We start from the raw sequence: 24,403 nt of genomic DNA, 5'->3' as shown, positions 1-24,403 counted from the left end.
TTGTTGCTGATATATGTAGCAAAAATCAACGTGAAGTGCTTCCCTCACCCTTCCTATACTCCGAATTTAGCCCCATGTGACTTTTTTCTATTCCCTAAAATGAAGAAACGCCTTCGTGGAAGGCACTATCAATCATGAGAAGCGGTGGTGAAGACTGCAGAGGCTATTTTGAAGAACCTCTATAAAAATGGTTTCCAGCATGTATTTGAGGACAGGCAGAAACGCTGGGACAAGGGAGCCTACTTTGAGAAGGACCATTAAAATTATGAGGATGAGTAAAGGTATGTTGTCAAAAAAAATTGTCATCATTCTTTATTAAACAGCCCTCGTATATCGCCAGTCTCATACATTCCAGATATTAACGTGAATACTTGTTTTGTTGACAATGCCCCCAATGATTTTATAAATTCCTTTCTACCTTATTTGGTCTTAACTTTTCCAAAGCTCTTTTAAACTGTGATCCTAGTACTGGATTTCCTATCTCTTCTGTTTCAACTCATGCTTCTTCGTCTTCTGTCACGTCGTCAGACAAGTCCTCCCCATCATAGAAGCCTTCAGTATACTCCTTTTCTCCTCTGCATTTAACAGTGGCATTACCATTGCACTCTTAATGGTGTCGCCCTTGCTTTTAATTTCATCGGGGGTCGTTCTGACTTTTCTGTACCGAGTCAGTCGTTTCGACCAACATTGCTTTTTACGATTTCTTCACATTTCTCATGCAGCCATTTCACCTCAGCTTTCCTGCACTTCCTACTTAATTTTTTTTCTAGGTAACTCATATGTCTGTATTCCCCAGTTTCCCTCAACATTTACGTACTTCCGGCTCTCGTCGATTAACTGATGTATTTTTTCTGTTATCCATGGTTTCTTCACAGTTACCTTAACAGCACCTAAAGAGAGAATTCAGTCATGGTTGCAAAAAAGATGGTTTTATTAGTTCTTTATTTACGACGCTTTTCTGTGTTTAAAGGAATGTTCAGACAGTCGAACTATGAGTCAATAATCATCTCAAGAAATTGGGAGTTAAATGGTTCAAATGGCTCTGAGCACTATGGGACTAACTGCTGAGATCATCAGTCCCCTAGAACTTAGAACTACTTAAACCTAACTTACCTAAGGACATCACACACATCCATTCCCGACGCAGGATTCGAACCTGCGACCGTATCGGTCACGCGGTTCCAGACTGTAGCGCCTAGAACCACTTGGCCACTCCGGCCGGCAATTGGGAGTTAAACGTATACTATAACATCCAATCAAAAATGGGCCAGGTGCATCCCTTTAAATACAGGCGAAACACGTCGCAAATGACAAACTAATATAACCAATTCTTTTGAAGGCACGACTGAATTATCTCTGTAACACTACGGTGGTTGCTGTACCAGCGCCTAGAATTTGAGAATGGAGTGGAAGAACTTTTGTCTAATACCTATGGTTTTCTTTCAAACTTCCGTTACTGCCTTGTTTAGAGATATCCATTCCTCTTCAACTGAACCGCTTTCTGAGCTATTCAGTATCATAGTATCTATAGCCTCAGAGAACTGCAACCGTATTTCTTCACTCCTTAGTGCTTCCGTATCAAATTCCTTTGCGCAATGATTCTTCCTGACCAGCTTCTTAAAATTCAGCCCATTCTTCATCATTACTAAATTGTGATTTGAGTCTATATCTGCTCCTAGTTACAACTTACAACCCATTCTGACATTCCGGACTATCAGTAATAGCCAGCTACCCTGCTATGTAAATTATTTATACACTACTGGCCATTAAAATTGCTACACCACGAAGATGACGTGCTACAGACGCGAAATTTAACCGGCAGGAAGAAGATGCTGTGATGTGTAAATAATTAGCTTTTCAGAGCATTTACACAAGGTTGGCGCCGGTGGCGACACCTATACCGATCTGACATGAGGAAAGTTTCCAACCGATTTCTCATACACCAACAGCAGTTAACCGGCGTTGCCTGGTCAAACGTTGTTGTGATGCCTCGTGTAAGGAGGAGAAATGCGTACCATCACGTTTCCGACTTTGATAAAGGTCGGATTGTAGCCTATCGCGATTGCAGTTTATCGTATCACGACATTGTTGCTCGCGTTGGTCGAGATCCAATGACTATTAGAAGAATATAGAATCGACGGGTTCAGGAAGGTAATACGGAACGCCGTGCTGGATCCCAACGGCCTCATATCACTAGCAGTCGAGATGACAGGCATCTTATCCGCATGGCTGTAACGGATGGTGCAGCCACGTCTCGATCCCTGAGTCAACAGATGGGGACGTTTGCAAGACAACAACCATCTGCACGAACAGTTCGACGACCTTTGCAGCAGCATGGACTATCAGCTCGGAGGCCATGGCTGCGATTACCCTTGACGCTACATCATAGACAGGAGCGCCTGCGATGGCATACTCAATGACGAACCAGGGTGCACGAATGGCAAAACGTCATTTTTTCGGATGAATCCAGGTTCTGTTTACAGCATCATGATGGTCGCATCCGTGTTTGACGACATCGCGGTGAACGCACATTGGAAGCGTGTATTCGTCATCGCCATACTAGCGTATCACCCAGACTTACGGTATGGGGTGACATTGGTTACACGTCTCGTTCACCTCTTGTTCGCATTGATGGCACTTTGAACAGTGGACGTTACATTTCAGATGTGTTATGACCCGTGGCTCCACCCTTCATTCGATCCCTGCGAAACCCTACATTTCAGCAGGATAATGCACGACCGCATGTTGCAGGTCCTGTACGGGCCTCTCTTGATACAGAAAATGTTCGACTGCTGCCCTAGCCAGCAAATTCTCCAGATCTCTCACCAACTGAAAACGTCTGGTCAGTGGTGGCCGATCAACTGGCTCGTCACAATACGCCACTCACTACTCTTGACCAACTGTGGTATCATGTTGAAGCTGCATGGGCAGCTGTACCTGTACACGCCATCCAAGCACTGTTTGACTCAATTCCCAGGCGTATCAAGGCCGTTTTTACGGTCATAGGTGGTTGTTCCGGGTACTGATTTCTCAAGATCCATGCACCCAAACTGCGTGAAAATGTAATCACATGTCAATTCTAGTATAATATATATGTGCAATGAATACTCGTTTATCATCTGCATTTCTTCTTGGTTTATCAATTTTAATGGCCAGTAGTGTATTTTATTTCATTCACAATGAGCCTCTTTCTTCATATTGCCATCATCAGGTGCTCTGTAAATACATAAATAAGCGATGGTCTTAATACAATGGTCTCGTAACCATGATCTGAAGAGCTATAATACATCATTAGGTGTTTTACCTTACATGTAACATCGTTGCTACCATGTCCTGTTTGTTTTACAATTATTACTTTCTCCTAGGTGTAGACAGTGGGCCAGCGATGACATGAAATGGTCTTATGGCACTTATTGGCCATGATATCCTCTTCGGAGTTCGGCCGCCGTATTGCAAGTCTTTTTTGTAGCCACCACTTCGGCGACTTGCGTGTCAATGATTATGAAAATGATGAGATGATGAAGGACACTTAACATCCAGTCCGCTGCCGGCAGTCGAACCCGGGTCCCCTTGTGCGGTAGGCGGTAACGATGACGCTGCGCTCCGGAGGCGAACTGGGTCAGCGATATTACATGTTTACATAGTTACCATTATAAATAAGTGATGTGTGACATTCAGTTGTTTGTATTATTATTTTTATTTTTATGTAGGTTAGTTTCTAATTATGTTTTTGCCTAAAGTTTGTTCTAGTTTTGAGATTTTTGTTTTACGTTTTTAATATTTTGTGATGATTGTTGTTGTCTAGGATTTATGTTGGTGTTCTGTCTCTGTTTTATACTATTCATGTTGTTATCGCTGTTACTATGGGTATGTATTGTTTAGAATCTCTGATTTTATTATTTTACCGATTTTACCGATTTATAACGTGAATAAAGTTTTCTGTATAGCTTTTTGCTTTAGGTCAGTTTGTTCGTTCAGTAAATTCGTTGGGTTGCTGTATGCATCTCTCTTTCCTCAAGGATATTCATGAATGTTCCCTTCTGCGTAATATGGAGGATTTCTAGTGCTTCGTTTATGGGTTGTATATCGTGTTTCTCTGCTTGTAAATGTTGGAAAAATTTCATTTCAATTGCACATGTCTATTAGATTTTCATCTCCCTTTACGTACTAAATTACCCGTTCAATATCTTCACATATTTCCTGTTTCTCTTCAACTTCAGCCTGTTACATCGGCGTGTATACCTGAAATATCGTTGTCGGTGTAGGTCTGCACCGGTACTGATGAGAGCAATCCTATCACTGAACTGTTCACAGTAACTCACTCTCTGCCCTACCTTCCTATTCACAACGAATCCTAGTCGTTATATTATTTTGTGCTGCTGTTGATATTACCCTATCCTCATCTGGCCAGAAATCCTTGTCTTCTTTCAATTCCACTTCACTGACCTCCACTATATCTGGAGTGGGCCAAGCAATTCCCATTTCAGATTTTCTACCTTCCCTACCACATTCAGACACCTTAGATTTCACGCCTCTACTCGTAGAACTTTACCCTTTCGTCCTTCAGTCATTCTTTTCCTCATGGACACCTCCCCTTTGGCAGTCTCTCTCGAAGATCCGAATGGGAGAATAGTTCGGAATCTTTGGCCAATAGAGAGATCATCATGGCACTTTTTCAATTAAGGCCATTAGTCATTTGGATAGACATTATGCGCTTTTATGCTGTGGTTTCCATTGCCTTCTGCATCCTCATGCCGTTGATCATAGCTAATTCTGGAGCCTTTTAGTGGCAATTTCCCATCTCATGGGTAAGACAGTGCCCTGAACCTCTGTCCGCTCCTCCGTCCTCTTTCACAAGGCCTTTGGCAGACAAGGTGACTTCCTACGCCGGAAGTCTCTGGCTCCAACTGCTGATGATTTTTATTCAAAATAAAATTTTCTTCGAGATATTCGCGTAGCAAACACTTTTTTGCGTTAGAACTGTATCCCAGTTTGCTACACACAGTAATGTAGTTCACATTAAGGCTCTGGCTGAACTATGGCCTATTCACACCACATTTTTTGTTTCGTTCGAAGGTGTTTATGCCATTTTGCTTAATATTACTTGACGATGCCATTCTGGCTTTATTATATCAAGACATTTTTAAATAGATTACTAAACATATAGTACAATTGCATTTACACTATGTGATCAAAAGTATCCGAACACCTGGCTGAAAATGACTTACAAGTTCGTGGTGCCCTGAATCGGTAATTCTGGAATTCAATATGGCGTTAGTCCACCCTTAGCCTTGATGACAGCTTCCATTCTCGCAGGCATACGTTCAATCAGCTGCTGGAAGGTTTCTTGGGGAATGGCAGCTCATTCTTCACTGAGTGCTGCACTGAGGAGAGGTACCGATGTCGGTCAGTGAGGCCTGGCACGAAGTCAGCATTCCAAAACATCCCATAGGTGTCGTATAGGATTCAAGTGAGGACTCTGTGCAGGTCAGTCCATTACAGGGATGTTATTGTCGTGTAACCACTCCGCCACAGGCCGTGCATCGTGAACAGGTGCTCGATCGTGTTGAAAGATGCAGTCGCCATCCCCGAATTGCTCTTTTACTGTGGGAAGCAAGAAGGTGCTTAAAACATCAATAGTGCCACGCAGAACAACAAGGGGTGCAAGCCCCCTCCATGGAAAACACGACTACACCGTAACACCACCGCCTCCGAATTTTACTATTGGCACTAAACACGCTGACGTTTACCGGGCATTCGCCATACCCACACCCTACCATCGGATCGCCACAATGTGTACCGTGATTAGTCACTCCACACACCCATTTCCACTGTTCAGTCGTCCAATGTTTACGCTCTTTACACAAAGCTAGGCGTCGTTTTTCATTTACCGGCGTGATGTGTGGCTTATGAGCAGCCGCTCGACCATGAAATACAAGTTTTCTCACCTCCTGCCAAACTGTCATAGTACTTGCAGTGGATCCTGGTCCAGTTTGGAATACCTGTGTGATGGTCTGTAGATGTCTGACTATTAGATATTACGACCCTCTTTAACTGTCGACGGTCTCTGTCAGTCAACAGACGAGATCGGACCGTATGCTTTTGTGCTGTACGTGTGGATCAAGTGATGTTTAGGAGTGTGGAAATCGCGCGTACAGACGTATGACACAAGTGATACCCAATCACCTGACCACGTTCGAAGTCCGTGAGCTCCGCGGAGCACCCTATTCTGTTCTCTCACGATGTCTAATGACTACTGAGGTTGCTGATATGGAGTACTTGGCGGCAGCACAATGAACCTAATAAGACAAACGTATGTTTTTGGTGGTGTCCAGATACTTTTGTTCTCCCCCTCTTCATCTCAAAGTCCATCTCCTCCTACCCCACCCCAACCTCACTCCATCTCCCACTCACCACTCTCTCTGTCCATCTCCTCCTTCCCCCTTCTGTTTGTCCATTCCCCCCCCTCCCCTCTCTGTCCATGTCCTTCCTTGTCTGTCCTTGAGCATTGTTTGTTGTTGTTGGAAACGAAACCTCGATTGGGAGATGAAGTCATTTAAAATTATTGGGTAAATCTGTTGCGATTATTAATATAAGAAGTACAGGAAAGACCTCTCCAGCTGCTGGATCTGTGAAGACAGTATCTTCAGTGAGAATATTTCTCATAGTTTTTATCTGTGAATGGGTATGACTGCACCATAAATACAAAATTCCTTTTTCCTCTTAAAACTGACTGCAACGAAAGGAACCAGACAGCACACTGTTTTGCGTGTAAGGAGAAAGAATATATGTGGAGGGCAAAATCTATCGAAAGGTTTAAATACCTTAATATCTGAATAGAAACTGACTGCAAGAAAGACAACGAAACAACAAAGATTCAGAGCACAGCATTTTCTTTCCCGCATTCGGTTTTAACAGAAAATTTGTACATTATTGTTTCAAAAAAATTTCCAGCCTATTACCCTCTGAAAGTTAATAGAGTATCATGTAAAAATTTGAAGTAAAACGGTCAAGTACTTTTCGAGGTTTTGCTAATAGTGTTCCCCTTTTGTATACTCATATGTCTTTATATATTACATATATTTAAAAAATACAGATCCTGTGTCTGTCCGAAAGTTCATAAAAGCACAGTGTAAAAATTTGAAATAAACTGGTCAAGTACTTTTCAAGATTTTTGCTAACAACTTTTCTTCTTTGGGTATTTCATATATATTTGTTCACAATATGCATTTAAAAAAATATCTCGCCTACGTCTTTCGGAAAGTTTATTAGAGTACCCTGTAAAAACTGGAAATAAATCGGTCAAGAACTTTTCGAGATCAACCTTTATGTATTACAAACACATTTATGCACTATATATGTTTTAAAAAATGTAACCTATCGCCGTCTAAACGTTTATCAGAGTACTGTATAAAAATCTGAAGTAAATCACTCTAGAAGTTTCCGAGATATCTGCCAAAAAACCTTTTCCCTTTGTATAGTATACAGAGAGTTACACAACATTTGTATTACAAAACGTGTAACCTATATCTGTCCGAACTTTTATTGTGGTATCGTGTAAAAATTTGAAGCAAATCTTTCAAAAAAAATTAGAGAGTTTTGGAAACAATGACTTACTTTTATAAGTAGCATAGACATATAAACCGTGTAGTATATATCAGTCTGAAATTTTATTAGAGTATCATGTAAAAATTTGAAGTAAATCGGTCAGGAATATTTCGAGGTTTTTGCTCACTGGCTTTCCCTTTTTATGTAGTATATATTTATGTACCAGAGATGCTGAGTCGCATTCCTTACATTTCTTCCTGAATTTTCCATTGTTTGATTGAGTTATATAACTTGTACATTAAAAATTTATGTCGCTAACACGCAGAAGAGCCGCAACAAGACGTAGCATGGACTCGACTAACGCCGGAGGTAATGCTGGAGGGAATTTACACTATGAATCCTGAAGGCTGTCCATAAATCCGTAAGATCTCTTCTGAACAGCAGGTTCCAAGGTATCCCAGGGGAGTTTTGAGACCATCGTAAGTGTCTGAACTCAGAAGAGTATTACTAGGGCCGTTCTGTAGCAGTTCTGGACGTATAGGGTGTCTCATTGTCCTGCTGGAATTGCCCAAGTCCGTCGGAATGCACGATGGACATGAATGGATGCAGGTGATCAGAGGATGCTTACGTGCATGTCACCTGTCAGAGTCGCATCTAGAGGTCCCATATCACTCAAACTGCACACGGCCCACTTGAATAGTCCCCTGCTGACATGCAGGGTCCATGGAGTCATGAGGTTGTCTCTATACCCGTACACGTCCATACATTCGGTACAATTTGATGCGAAACTCGTCCGACCAGACAACGTCTTTCCAATCGTCAACAGTCCAATGTCGGTGTTGGTGAGCCCAGGAGAAGCGTAAAGCTTTGTGTTGTGCAGTCATCAGTGGTACACGAGTGGGTCTTTGGCTCCGAAAACCTTCGGCTCCAAAATCCCCTATCGATGATGTTTCGTTGAATGGTTCGCATGCTGACACTTGCTGATGGCCAGCATTGCACTTCTGTCACGTTGAAGTATTCTCTTCAGTAGTCGTTGATCCGTTCTTGCAGGGTCTTTTCCCGTCTGCAGCGATGTCGAGATTTGATGTTTACCGAATTCGTGATATACACGATACACTCCTGAAATGGTCCTAAGGGAAAATCCCTACTTCATCGCTACCTTGGAAATGCTGTGTCCCGTCGCTCGTACGCCGACCATAACATCACGTTCAAACCCACGTAAATCTTGATAGCTTGCCATTGTAGTAGCAGTAACCAGTCTAACAACAGCGTCAGACACTTGTCTTGTATAGGCGTTGCGACCGCAGCGCTGTATTTTCTGCCTGTTTATATATCTCTGTATTTGAATGCGCATGCCTACACCAGTTTTTTTGGCGCTTCATCATATATATATATATGCTACACGTATTTAAAATGGTAGCATATATATATATATATATATTGCAATATGATAACTGTGAGTGTCACAAGGTCAGAGTTGTGCTGCCGTGGTAAGAGGAACTTGATGGAACACAAATACACGTGGGACGCTATCGGGCGCCATCTGCACGTCCACAAATCACCGGCTCACAATTTATGCTTGACCCATGCGTAGACACCTGAGGCCACATGCCCCCAGAGCCCAGCTAGAACTTGTCTAATTTATGCCACTAACAATCACAGGTGAATGTGCCTTTCAAAGGCGGAGCAACACGCTGTTGAGCAGATGGTCGTAATGTTTCGGCTCACCAGCGTAAATACCCGACGGTACTGCAAGAGGCATTCGACAGCTGTCAGCTACACTTCTGGGACCCCTGCATAACCAGTTACGTTAGGCAGCTTTAATCGAAAAACTGTAATTATTTTTATTTATTTGATACTTTCTTTTAGTCTGTAAGCTAGATACAAGAACAGACCAAATGTTACACATGTGTTTGCATGAATATAATACATAATTTTTTAATATAATTTAAAATGTGTTAGTGTAACGTTATGGTGTTTAAGCTGGGGGGATCTACATAAAATATCTACGTAAAAACTAATAATTTTAAAGAAGTTCTACATATTACTTTTTGCCCATCTGGTGCGCGGATATATGTTCATTCAGAATCGAGAAGGCACATGCTACTGGTCTATGCTACTTTGCTGTAACACAAATTTTGTAATTTATAGCTGTGGGCTACACTACTATAGAACAATAGGCATGATACTACACTTCTGTACTTGGTATCAGTCCATGTTAGATTTTTAGACCTAGAGCATATATATATATATATATATGTAGTTGATGTAGTTGTTAGAGTAAAGGACAAGGACAATGTTCTGCTCATGGGTGATTCTAACGCCAGGATTGGAAATCGAACAAAAGGGTATGAAAAGGTTATGGGTAAATTTGGAGAGGATATGGAGGCCAACAGGAACGGGAAACAACTCTTGGATTTCTGTGCCAGTATGGGCTTAGTAATCACAAACTCCTTTTTTAAACATAAGAACATTCACCGTTATACTTGGGAAGGCAGGGGGACCAGATCTGTCATTGACTATATAATAACAGATCAGGAATTCAGGAAGGCTGTTAGGCACACACGTGTATTCAGGAGATTCTTTGATGACACTGATCATTATTCAATCTGCAGTGAAACTGAGATTGTGAGGCCGAAAGTGCAGGAGGTCAGGTCCATATGTAGGAGGATAAGAGTGGAGAAACTTCAGGATAAGGAAATCAGGCACAAGTACATAAGAGCGATCTCAGAAAGGTACCAGTCATTGGAAAAGGAATGGACAAGGTACAGGGACGCAGAAGTGGCTAGAACAGTAGTGTGTAAAAGTAGGATGAAGCAAACAACTTGGTGGAATGACACAGTCAAGGCAGCCTGTAAAAGGAAAAAGAAGGCGTATCAAAAATGGCTACATACTAGAACTCAGGTAGACAGAGAAAGTTATGTTGAAGAAAGAAACAAAGCCAAACAGATAATTGCAGCATCCAAGAAGAAATCTGGGAAGACTTTGGAAACAGGTTGGAGACTATGGGTCAAGCTGCTGGAAAACCATTCTGGAGTGTAATTAGCAATCTTCGAAAGGGAGTTAAGAAGGAAATGACAAGTATTTTGGACAGGTCAGGAAAACTTCTGGTGAATCCTGTGGATGCTTTGGGCAGATGGAGGGAATATTTTGAAGACTTGCTCAATGTAGGTGAAAATACCATCTGTAATGTTTCAGATTTCAAGGTAGAATGGGATAGAAATGATGATGGAAATAGAATCACATTTGAGGAAGTGGAGAAAATGGAAACAGAAAAGATTGTAAAAACTACAGAGGTATCTCTTTAATCAGCGTTGTGGGTAAAATCTCAGGTATTGTTGAAAGGAAAGTGCGAGTATTAGTTGAAGACAAAGTGGATGAAAATCAGTGTGGATTTAGCCCTCTTAGAGGTTGTCAGTACCAGATCTTTAGCTTACGGCAAATAATGGAGAAATGTTATAAGTGGAACAGGGAATTGTATCTATGCTTTATAGATATAGAAAAGGCAGATGACCGTGTTCCTAGGAGGAAGTTTTTGTCTGTTCTACGAGATTATAGAATAGGAGGCAAACTTTTGCAAGCAATTAAAGGTCTTTACATGGATAGTCAGGCAGCAGTTAGAGTTGACGGTAAATTGAGTTCATGGTTCAGAGTAGTTTCAGGGGTAAGACAAGGCTGCAACCTGTCTCCACTGTTGTTCATATTATTTATGGATCATATGTTGAAAACAATAGACTGGCTGGGTGAGATTAAGATAGGTGAACACAAAATAAGCAGCCTCACATATACGGATGATTTAATTGTGATGGCAGACCCTATTGAAAGTTTGCAAAGTAATATTACAGAGCTAGATCAGAAATGTAAGGACTATGGTATGAAGATTAGCATCTCCAAAACAAAAGTAATGTCAGTGGGAAAGAGATATAAACGGATTGAGTGGCAAATAGGAGGAACAAAGTTAGAACAGGTGGACGGTTTCAAGTACTTAGGATGCATATTCTCACAGGATGGCAATATAGTGAAAGAACTGGAAGCGAGGTGTAGCAAAGCTGATGCTGTGAGCGCTCAGCTACGATCTACTCTCTTCTCCCATAAGGAAGTCAGTACCAAGACTAAGTTATCTGTGCACCGTTCAATCTTTCGACCAACTTTGTTGTATGGGAGCGAAAGCTGGGTGGATTCAGGTTACCTTATCAACAAGGTTGAGGTTACGGATATGAAAGTAGCTAGGATGATTGCAGGTACTAGTAGATGGGAACAATGGCAGGAGGGTGTCCACAATGAGGAAATCAAAGAAAAACTGGGAATGAACTCTATAGATGTAGCAGTCAGGGCGAACAGGCTTAGATGGTGGGATCATGTTACACGCATGGGAGAAGCAAGGTTACCCAAGAGACTCATGGGTTCAGTAGTAGAGGTAGGAGGAGTCGGGGCAGACCAAGGAGGAGGTACCTGGATTCGGTTAAGAATGATTTTGAAGTAATAGGTTTAACATCAGAAGAGGCACCAATGTTAGCACTGAATAGGGGATCATGGAGGAATTTTATAAGGGGGCTATGCTCCAGACTGAACACTAAAAGGCATAATCAGTCTTAAATGATGATGATGATATATATGCATATATATATATATATATACATATATATATATATATATATATATATATATATATATATATATATACTGGAGTATCGCATAAAAATTTGAGGTAATTTTGACAAGAACTTTTCGGGATTTTTGCTAACGACATTAAACTACAACTTGTCTTTATATATTAGTATAGCTATGCCTGATGTTAATGAACGCTAATTGATTTTTCCGTTTCTCTGTAGATCTGAAGATGGTCACTACAGTACTAAATCGATAGTCAGACGACAATTTTTGCGATCACTGACTGGAATTATAGATATAAATGATCTTACCTTCACAGTGCATCACTAATTTTTATTGATTAAGCATGCTTGAGATGTGGCAGTGACAAGTACACAAATTGAACCCACTCATTGTCGATGTGCTTGGTTTTGGAAGCATAAGAATTTACTTGCGATCTTTTATTTAAGAGCGGTTGATGAAAACTACATGGCGTTCGGAGTTATGGATCACGAGATATTTCAGTCTTAAGTATTGATATCGGAGTTCATGGCAGCGCACGGAGAGCAGAAGCAACCACTATCGCCAGATGCGGCGACAGGAAGCCCAACGACGGCAAGTCAAGGCGGCGATGTTAGAGCGTCGCGATTAAAACTTTTAGGGTAGCCGGCGTCAGGATATGAAGGGCAAAAACTTGAAGTTAGGTGCAACCTTGGTAACAAACAGGTAGATGAGTCCAAGGCGTGAACGAATAGGGAAAGAAAAACAGTCCGTCCGAAAAATACATTTTATATGAGTGAGAATTAAGAGAGAATTATTTCAGATAGCATTCTAGAAGAGTTGCCATTGAAGGAACCAGTATATGGTTCAAATGGCTCTGAGCGCTATGGGACTTAACATCTGAGGTCATCAGTCCCCTAGAACTTAGAACTACTTAAACCTAACTAACCTAAGGACATCACACACATCCATGACCGATGCAGGATTCGAACCTGCGACCGTAGCGGTCGCGCGGTTGCAGACTGAAGCGCGAACCAGTATAGGTCAGTACAATTTTCACAGAAAAGCACTAGTAAAAGGGTTTGTATGACGTCACAAAAGTTGAAAAGTTATAAGTTGTTGCTAGTTCATAGTTGTCAATGATGCTGTAAATTTACAAAGTGATTATAGCTAGTTAGTATTATTGTTTGATTTACAGATTTATTTATGTAATCTTTGGTTGCTTATTTTTTATCCATTGTCAAGTTCCAGAATATTGTGCAGAGAAGAACACAACGGGGCGTGACTGAGGTAGGAACTATGCCAGGTGGCAGTGCACCTTAGTTACATTGTAAGCTTCGTATTTGTTCATATGTTGTTGACTAAGTGTGTATATGTATAGTGGCACAGACAGTAATTTAACTAGTGCTTCAAAGTATATTTTGATGGACAGGTAGTTTCGGTCTCGGAAGCTCGTTGAACTCTAGTAAGTGCTACTGTAAGCTTAGCACAAATGTCATAAAGTATGTATACGAAATTAATTTGATGTCAAATGGCGTCAGTAATATATTTTCTTTTGTGTTTACCTTAACGCCTTCTTTAACGGTGTACCGACTCCTTCAGGAGTGCTGTCGTATTCACGAAAAGTTCAATTTGCTTTCACGTGTGGGAACGCAGTATAAGAATAACGCTTCACAGGCAAGGACAGGCGGGTTAACAGGTCGGGTATTTATCGCTTGACTTAGGAATCAGAAGGTAGGTCTGTGTTAGTCTCCTGCTTACAGTGCCAGCCAGCTTTTTATTACATTGCTGAAGTGAGTTTTTGTGCCTGGTTCTACCAATGTACCGTACAGTGCTTGAATAATTTATCTGTGCAGTTCTGCGTAGTGCAGGTTTTATTTCAACGAGCATCAAATTGCTAAACTATGTATTAATTTCATATTCGTCAGGGAGTAAACCACGTTCCAAGCTGTTGGCTGGACATTATTTTATGCAAACCCAGATTGAATAGCAGGGAGCGATGGGGAGAGGGGAGGGGAGGAGGAAAGGAGAAGGAGAGACGTAGCTGGAGCTGGACGCCGGCGGCGGATCACCTGGTCCGGACTGCGGTCGGATAGAATGTCCGCCGGGTCACGTTTCTCGGTTTTTCTTGGTCCGCAGCCCCGTTTCACGCATCGCTTGTCGCTATGCGAAGCTGCTAAAGGACACCTGGCCGCCAAAACTCGTCGCTTCCGTCCGTCGCCCGCGCTATAAATATCGCCACATCAACGCCACGTGATGTATCAGTGCAGACGCTGTTCTCCTTGCATCGGGCACTAAACACGCGAACACGTTTGTCAAACGTATTTCCTTCGGATCTGACAAGTAAATTACCGAATCACGGAGGAGCAACAGAATGTGGCCACACCGGCTGACGTTATGCTTCTACGAAGATGGTGGAGCTACGATGCTAGGAACAGACGTTCTTATAAAAACAAAAAACAAAAAAAACTACTGACTCTTTTTCACCACCAGTTTTTGAACCGAAGGAACACAATACAGCTTATGCCGCTGATTACCGGCTTTATGCCGATGTACGATTTTGTTGTTGTGGTTTGGTTTGATGCAGCTCTCCAAGCTAATCTATCCTGTGCAGGTCTCGTCATTCACGTAACTACAGGACCTAAACTTACACCCATTTGAATCTGCAAACAGTATTCGAAGCTTCGTCTGTTCACAGTTTTAGATTTGTGTGTTTTATTGTCTGTCTGAATTTAGCGGATTCTTTTTAGTGCTTATGTGGATATTTCACACTTTGAATGATCTAGAATCAACTGCCACTTTTTGCACCATACAGGTATTTAATCTAAATCATTTTGCATCTCCAAACAATCCAAGAAGACTGCGCTTCTAAATCGTATATGCAGATCAGGAACAACAGGGGGCCTATAAAACTTCTCTGGGGATCGCCAGATGTTACTGCTGTTTTACTCGACGACTTTCCGTCAGTTAGCAACTGACATTGTTACTGAAATAGAATATTATATTTTGGAAAACTAGACGGTGCAATTCGATAGCAATTGTTGTATCTAAGCAACGCGGGATTAGCCGAGCGGTCTTAGGCACTGCAGTCATGGACTCTGCGGCTGATCCCGGCGGAGGTTCGAGTCCTCCCTCGTGCATGGGTGTGTGTGTTTGTCCTTAGGATAATTTAGGTTAAGTAGTGTGTAAGGTTAGGGACTGATGACCTTAGCAGTTAAGTCCCATAAGATTTCACACACTTTTTGTTGTATCCAAGAGTCCTTAGTTAAGAAAATCTTATTACACAATTCAGTTATTCAGAAACAGAAATCTTTAATTGTAACTTTTATAAAGACAGTGACCAACAATACCTGAAAGGAGTTTTAATTGTTGTAAACTTCCAAAAGAAACACTTCGGTAGCCATTTTAGTCAGTCTGCAGGAGGTTATGATGCGAGCAAGGTCTGTGCTTGAAATATCAGTACAATGTACGCAGGCGAGTTAGCACAAAGTCGTAAAAACTGCCGAATCAGTGCTGCCTTTATAGTATGACTGTTTTTAATGATTCACTGCAAACATGCAGTTAAACTCAAGAACTGTGTCAAATTTCAATAATGCATTCTACTACCTATAACAATCGTAATGCGCTCTGAACTGTGTTTCTTGCATATGATATTTACTGTTGACATCGTTTACGTTTCTATATGACTATCTACTTGGAAGGGCAGTGTAATTAACAATATATTAATGATTTTCATTATTGTGAGTCAGTAAGTCTGTCTTAGGTTACTGCACTCGAACACTCATCATTATAAGACATCAGTCGGGTATAGTATGTGGCCTAACCTTTATCAGTGCATGTATTATACTAAATGAGACCCTGTTTCGCCGTAAACAGTAGGTTGTTTAACATAAAAGTGCACTTAAAGTGTTTTGGATTCCAAACCTGGAAATTTGGAAATTTGTGGTGAGGTCTTATGGGACCAAACTGCTGCGGTCACCGGTCCCTAAGATTACGCACTACATAATCGAACTTAACTAACTTACACTAAGGACAACGCACACATCCATGCCCGAAGGAGGACTCGAACCTCCGACGGGGTGGAGCTGCGCGGGCCGTGACAAGACGCCCTAGACCGCGCGGCTACCCCGCGCGGCTCTCTAAACCTGGTGTTAAGAACATCATGTGACATAGTCTACCTTCACCAATTACTTTCCAGCCAGATTTGGCGTAGGTGGAGCTACGACAATCATAGTAGCACAGGTAAATAGGCTAAAGTTGCAACTTAAATATCAACTGCAGAGTAATCACGTAGATACAAATGTACATGAAGCTGATATTAGCTTGAGTCATGCTCTAAGGTGTAAGCTGTTAAGTCAGTAATAATTAAACACTCATCTTTAGACCATTTTAACGCAAAGTACTCTGTTTCGAGATCTCTACCACTTGTATAACTTTGACCCAAAAGGTTTGAGTCACACTGTGTAATGCTGTTCTGCATACAGGGATAACTGTGTGGTGATACCCTTTACTTCATCGTTGAATCACGTGCCTGCAAGCTTTTGTAGAAAGCTTCCACGTAGTTTCCAGAGATGCTTATTGTAAAGCTGAAGGCTGATTCTGAGGGACTAATGACAGCAGAGAGAGTCAACCAGTCGCTGGGCAACATATTCGGATGATGAGGCTCCTACCTTAAGATCTCGTGCCTACCAGATTTTCAGTCGTGGTTGTCTCCCTGAACCAGACAACCACAATTTAAGGGCTCTATGGAGTTGCGTCTCGCAAGTTCACATTTGTTGAGCTCTGAACTGAGAACAGCACATAAGTCCCCAGGATTCTCGTGGCTACCCTCAGTGTATCCGCATAAGTACGGTAGAGCTGCGAGGATAGAGTGGTGGTGTGTTTTGTCAGTTGTTTAGCATTGTAGTCTGCTCAGCAAAGACAGGGGGGTCTTAAGATCAGATTAGAAAGAATAATTATACAAAGAATACAAAGAGATCTCATTGTGAATGTTGTATTGAATAGACAAAGTACTTTATCTGTCCGTGCATTTCAGCAACAGCTTCTTCTTCTGTTGGGTACTTCATCACAGTAACACCCAGATACACTAAGCAACAACGATCTGGAAAAAGCAAGGGACTGTATAGAGATATTGGCAGAGAATCTCGTATTTTACAATGTGTGAATGGTAGATGAACAAAAGTGAGTAGTTTGCAAATAATGTGCGTTTATGTTCTGTAAATTTCACCGTGAAGACTTAATATTTCTTAGAGTTACTCAGCCCTCATAACTCTCGAGCTGTTGTACATTGTCTTCTTCATGATGAACAGGTCACGAAAGAGACCTGCGCCCATGTTTTCAGAATGTTTACCCTGGCCTATCCTGAAGTAACTTTCGGAAGCATTGATGGAAGTTAGTTTCTTTTATAAATTACCAGTAGCATAAATTACGACAAAGTCTGTGTAATTTAGCATCGTTTGGCACAAGAGTGACACGAGTATCGGATCTCAAGTGCGTCTTCTTGTAACTTTCACTCTAAATACAGTATTTTCAATTATAACTATTTGAAACCTTCCGTATAAACGTCTCTGTAGGTGGGTGATTGGAAACCGGCGGAGTTTACTAGTGTATAAGCACTTCTGTCCACTATTTTATCAACAATCATGGAGACATTTTTTTAAGTGCTTGATATTTTCACTGCTTGTTGTTATAATTCATACGAATGCAGCTGCTGTGTCTGCAGTCGGTATTCATACTGACCACTCTAACAATCACGGTATAGATAATGGTAGTGGTTCTTTTTGTTGAAGTTGTAGTGATTATGACAGAACCTTGTTGCTCGTTATGACGCTAGTGTGTTTGCTGTACAGAAACAGATGACAGTGCCGGCAATAAAACGTGGCGATTTTATTATGAGACCAAGGAAACAATAAAACGACAGCTATGTGTATCACAATGCTCACTGTTGTCTTTAAAATACTGCACCACTCTAGATCGAATTTTTAGTTATTGAATAGCACTTTTAATCTTCTTAGTGTTTTCAAAATATAATATATAATATGTAAAGAGTACATCCCAGTCTGCTCCTGAAGGGATACTAGACCTTCTTTCACAACTGTAACATCCCAGATTGCTTTTCACTTCCTGAAGTGAAAGCCCGCCCTTCACGCACTGGCGAAGTTATTCCGTAAATTCCCTGATACTGCGCCTTGCGCAATGCTGGGATACGCTACATTAAGCTTGAGCAATGTGAATGTGGTGGATCAAGAAACCTGAGATCACGGTCTTTCCTTGGTTGCGTTTGCAAGGCGCCTTGTGGAAACCCATACGAGGCTTGTAGCCCCCTAGCCCCCACCCCCACCCCTAGAAGAGAGAAAGTTATATCGGCATGCAAAGCGCAGATACAGACACATTGAAATGTTAATGTAGGTATTAACTGGCATAGAATGTAAGCTTGGAGTAATGTATAAAACTAACAAACCACCGAAAGAAACATGAGGAGTATGGGGAAACAACTGAATTGTCCACGTATGAGTACGAATTACCGCAATTTCAAGCATAGTTAGTACACATATGACCTGCTGTTTGTGGGAAGCATCCCTAGTAACACACAGTGTGTTACTAGCTGTCCATGTGGACTTGCTTCTTGACGAAAGTTATGGTTCACAGTTAGCACTGTGGGAATTTTTTTTGCGTACTATGGTGGTCTTAAAAGAGCAAATTACTTTTGTTGAAATCATGGTTTAACTTTGCTGTTGTTTATGCCAGCTAAGCTTGATAATGGTCATTGAACGAAACTAGTAGCGAATTCTGCAAAATAAATGGCAGCTGAAGGTTTCATCATGAATTTTAACAATTAGTTGACAGCTGAATATCCCCACCTGTAAACATACATAAATTTAACTGTGGAACTCTTGCTACAGTTTCAAACAAACCTGGTACACTTCTTTTACAAAGTGGCCTTTCCATGTAAACTGTTTATACTCTTTCTGTATGTTAAAATCCTGGCACAGAAGTAATGTAAACGTCACCTTCTGCTAGATTTCTCAATGCATTTTAAGTATTAATTTTTAAATGTTTACCTGCACAACAGACTTTTATATCTGTTTATATGATGTAATCTGACTGCAACGCAGTGTTCATGAAAGAATCTGCTACATGCAAACTTCAATCTGGATCACTGAAATTCTCAAGCCGGGAATCAGTTTTCTACTCACACGCATATAATCTGGTCCGTTTTACTCTAAGATGGTGATGAGCTCACCTTATGGGTTTCAATCTTGTTGATGTTGATTCTTAGATAAGTGATTAATAGACCTATATTTATTCTGCTTGGGCAACTCAATCATTTAATCTCTACACGTAAATAAACATAGGCTGCTTAACTAAGTGACTTTTCTGAACTCTTTCCAATGGTGCTTTTAGTATTTATAATTATTTACGTATTTTGCACCATATTTGAACGGCAGTGCAATACAACTTGTACATGTTGACGGTTCTGAGCTGTGTCATATCTGCATAATTAAATTTAATCGAAGCCTTCTGCAACATTAAAGAAAACATTCTGTATCCTGATGCAACTTCGTCAGTGCTAAAAAACTGACGCACTCATCAATCATTTGTATCTCTGTTGCGACTATGGCTATATGCATACATATGCAGTTAACTTTTAAAAGTATATTGAAGAATCATTGATTTATGTAAACTGGTTCAAGTATCTTACTGATCTTAGTGAAATCATACGGAAAACTCAGTGCTTTGGAATTACTGACGCAATCATTTTGGTGTATTTGGAGTTCTGTAGGGATAATGTGGAAATTTATTTTTGTTTTATTGACAAAGCTATCTTTTCTTAAGTAGGCATGAGGTCTGCCATTGTGACTCCTTGCGTGCGTACATACAACATGGTCGTTACCACTTTGACACTATGGCCGGGAAAGTTTGCAAGCCGTCGCTTGTTTTAATCATAAATATATCTCCGAATGATGCTAAATATTATTGTCTTTACAATATAAAAAAGTATTACCTTCTGAATAACCTTCAAATCGTGAGCTACAACCTTACTTTTTATGTATGATATTAGTGACTTTACTCATAGCACTTTTGTTGCCTGTGTCTGCGGTCACTTTCAGAACCCACATTAATACTCAATTAACTGATTTTATATTACTGAATTTTGAATTGCTTTTGTATCTGTATATCACCACAATAAACAAAGACAGTGAATAGTTGAGGGAGTATGAATGAGAAGAGTAGCGTAATTAAATTTACAAAAATTATGACAAGTTTTTATTAATCCTTTTATAACTACAACGAGATGTTAGATCTTACGGAAAAAATGACAAATACAAATCAGAAACGGGATGATGGTTGTTTGGCGAAGCATTCATTGGGGAGGAAACTATACAGATTCTCCTCGAATTAATCCCTTTTACAACGCAGTCTGACTTTGTTTACATGAAATCATTGTAGCCCAGTTCTGTTCAAATGGTATCAACTACCACCAAGTACACCACAAACTATGGTTAACTGAAGAACAGGGAGTTGTGAATATCATTTAACAACCCTACACCAGTGTAGCAATACTTTACCCTTTCACCTTGCTTCATGGGGCTACAGAAAACGGCACCAGGTGGGCGAGGAGTGGTGTTCTGCAGCAGCTGTAATGTTCTGAGGTGTGCTGCTCTGCCCAAACAAATTTGACCCACAGGCACTATGGTGTGAGCTGGAATTGTCAAATGTCAGATGGCCGACTCAGGATGAATAAGTTCACCCTCATGACAAACGACGTCTCCTAAATGATATGCAGTTCTACTGTTGGTATAGCTGGAAACTCCCACTGCCTCTTAGTCCACCACAAGACACAGGCCACAAGTCTTACCCACTAGGAAACGACCTGAAGGTCTCTACCAGGGGAAGATCAGAAGACGGAGAAGGGAAAGAATCACAACCACTTACCACCAAGCCTCGGCACAGGAGCCGAATCATCAAAAGACAAGCGATCCCACATTGCACAAACCAATCAAACTATCCACTACTCATTGCATCTCCCCTATTGACAGTTCTGTTGGCCTGATAGCCAATCCAGACACACCACTGGGGTTCCCACACTGGGGAAGCAAGCCTCTACTTTGCATATCCAGAGAGTAGCCAATCAGTGACTCAAAATATCTCGTGACAAAAGAAAGAAAACCTTATACTAGGAAGAAGTCGTTCTCACAGTAATCAAGTTTTGACAAAGAACATCTACCTAGATGGAACCATAGTCCTTCATTTACAAAGAGATCTAATCTTTCTGTGCAGATCACTTCTAATTTCTGAAAGAAGATTGCTAGGCTTCTGAGATGATCGCGTCTATGAAACATAAGTTTTTGTCGCTCGCTAAAAGAACCTGGTAACTTCCTGTCATCAGGGGGTTACAGTCTTACTTCCACTAAACATGTGTACCAGCTGCTCTGTCCGTATTGTCCCAGCTTCTAACATGATAATCCATGGAGTTTTATGGCCTTTCCACTATTTGCGCAAACGCTCAGTTTTGAGTAGTCTCTCTTAAATGACTTCTGCCACCCATATCCCACCAACCACGTGCCCCCATGATGGACTGCTGCCTGTCTCAGGTAAAATGTTTTGGAAACCAGCGCCATTCTCTCCAATACTAAGCAGAAGGAGGCGAGGCCTTCAGCCAGTAGTCCCTCTCCATGTACGATCCACTGATTGCTACTTCCTAGAATCACTCTCACAGCCAGGTCGCTTCACTCAGTTCATCTGTCTCCTTGTTCTCTGTCATCCCCACTACATCCCCTCAGGCACAAGTCCAGTACAGTTATAAGAACATTCTGTCCACAATTTCCTCGTGTAAAAATGTGTTAAACCACACATACCAAATGTAGTACTGGGGAACGCTGGGATCATGACCTGAAATTAGAATATTAGTTTGACTGATAGTGTCGTTAAAGCAAGAGATTGGCATGCTACCTCTCAAATTCTGGCCCATGCCTCTTTCCCTCGATAACAAAAACACAGATATTCTCATAGTGTTTATCGACATAGAAAATAGTTTATATTACTCAACAGAGTGCAACATGTTTGGAGTACTCAGGTTGTTGTTGTTGTGGTCTTCAGTCCTGAGACTGGTTTAATGCAGCTCTCCATGCTACTCTATCCTGTGCAAGCTTCTTCATCTCCCAGTACGTACTGCAGCCTACATCCTTCTGAATCTGCTTAGTGTATTCATCTCTTGGTCTTTCTCTACGATTTTTACCCTCCACGGTGCCCTCCAGTACTAAATTTGTGATCCCTTGATGCCTCAGAGCATGTCCTACCAACCGATCCCTTCTTCTAGTCAAGTTGTACCACAAACTCCTCTTCTCCTCAATTCTATTCAATACCTCTTCATGTGATCTACCCATCTAATCTTCAGCATTCTTCTGTAGTACCACATTTCGAAAGCTTCTATTCTCTTCTACTCTAAACTATTTATCGTCCATGTTTCACTTCCATACATGCCTACACTCCATACAAATACTTTCAAAAACGACTTCCTGACACTTAAATCTATACTTGATGTTAACAAATTTCTCTTCTTCAGAAACGCTTTCCTTGCCATTGCCAGTCTGCATTTTATATCCTCTCTACTTCGACCATCATCAGTTATTTTGCTCCCCAAATAGCATAACTCCTTTACTACTTTAAGTGTCTCATTTCCTAATCTAATTCCCTCATCATCACCCGACTTAATTCGACTACATTCCATTATCCTTGTTTTGCTTTTGTTGATGTTCATCTTATACCCTCCTTTCAGGACACTGTCCATTCCGTTCAACTGCTCTTCCAAGTCCCTTTCAATCTCTGACAGAACTACAATGTCATCGGCGAACTTCAAAGATTTTATTTCTTCTCCATGGATTTTAATACCTACTCCGAACTTTTCTTTTGTTTCCTTTACTGCTTGCTCAATATACAGATTGAATAACATCGGGGATAGGCTACAAACCTGCCTCGCTCCCTTCCCAACCACTGCTTCCCTTTCATGTCCCTCGACTCTTATAACTGCCATCTGGTTTCTGTACAAATTGTAAATAGCCTTTTGCTCCCTGTATTTTACCCCTGCCACCTTCAGAATTTGAAAAATATTATTTCGGTCAACATTTCAAAAGCTTTCTCTAAGTCTACAAATGCTAGAAACTTAGGTTTGCCTTTCCTTAATCTTTCTTCTAAGATAAGTCGTAGGGTCAGTATTGCCTCACGTGTTCCAACATTTCTACGGAATCCAGACTGATCTTCCTCGAGGTCGGCTTCTACCAGTTTTTCCATTCGTCTGTAAAGCTGTGACTTATTAAACTGATAGTTCGGTAATTTTCACATCTGTAAACACCTGCTTTCTTTGGGATTGGAATTGTTATATTCTTCTTGAAGTCTGAGGCAATTTCGCCTGTCTCATACATCTTGTTCACCAGATGGTAGAGTTTTGTCAGGACTGGCTCTCCCTAGGCTGTCAGTAGTTATAATGGAATGTTTTCTACTCCGTTGGCCTTGTTTCGACTCAGGTCTTTCAGTGCTCTGTCAAACTCTTCACGCAGTATCATATCTCCCATTTAATCTTCATCTACCTCCTCTTCCATTTTCATAATATTGTCCTCAAGAACATCGCTCCCTCTATATACTCCTTCCACCTTTCTGCTTTCCCTTCTTGCTTGCTTAGAACTGGGTTTCTATCTGAGCTCTTGATATTCGTGCAAGTGGTTCCCTTTTCTCCAAAGGTCTCTTTAATTTTCCTGTAGGCAGTATCTATCTTACCCTCGTGAGATAAGCCTCTACATCCTTACATGTGTACTCAGGTAAATAGGTGTAATCTATAAGAAACAACGGGAATATACCGTATGTACAAGAACCAAGCAGAAACATTCAGAATCAAGGGCGAAGACAGAATTACTCGGATTAAAATTGGCATAAGGGAGGGGTACAGTCTTTCTACCCTGTTCTTCAGTCTGTTCGTCGAAGAAGAGATTGCAAAACTAAAAGAATGTTCCAGGAGTGGAATTAAAGTTCAGAGTGAGAGGATGTGAATTAAATTCGCTAATGACATTGCTATCCTCTTTGGAAGTGATTTAGTACTATAGAACTTTCTGAATGTAGTGAGCAGTGTAAGGAACACAGAATTTAGCTTTACAGCAAACGGATCAAAAACGAAAGTAATTAGGAATAACAGAAATGAGATTAGCGATCAAGTTAATATCAAAACAGGGGTCCATGAAGCAGCCAAAAAGAAGGAATTCTGTTACCTTGG

Source organism: Schistocerca serialis, chromosome 6, assembly GCF_023864345.2.
Source record: "Schistocerca serialis cubense isolate TAMUIC-IGC-003099 chromosome 6, iqSchSeri2.2, whole genome shotgun sequence".
Lineage (NCBI taxonomy): Eukaryota > Metazoa > Arthropoda > Insecta > Orthoptera > Acrididae > Schistocerca > Schistocerca serialis.
The sequence above is the reverse complement of the archived record's forward strand: the minus strand, read 5'-3'. Positions refer to the sequence as shown.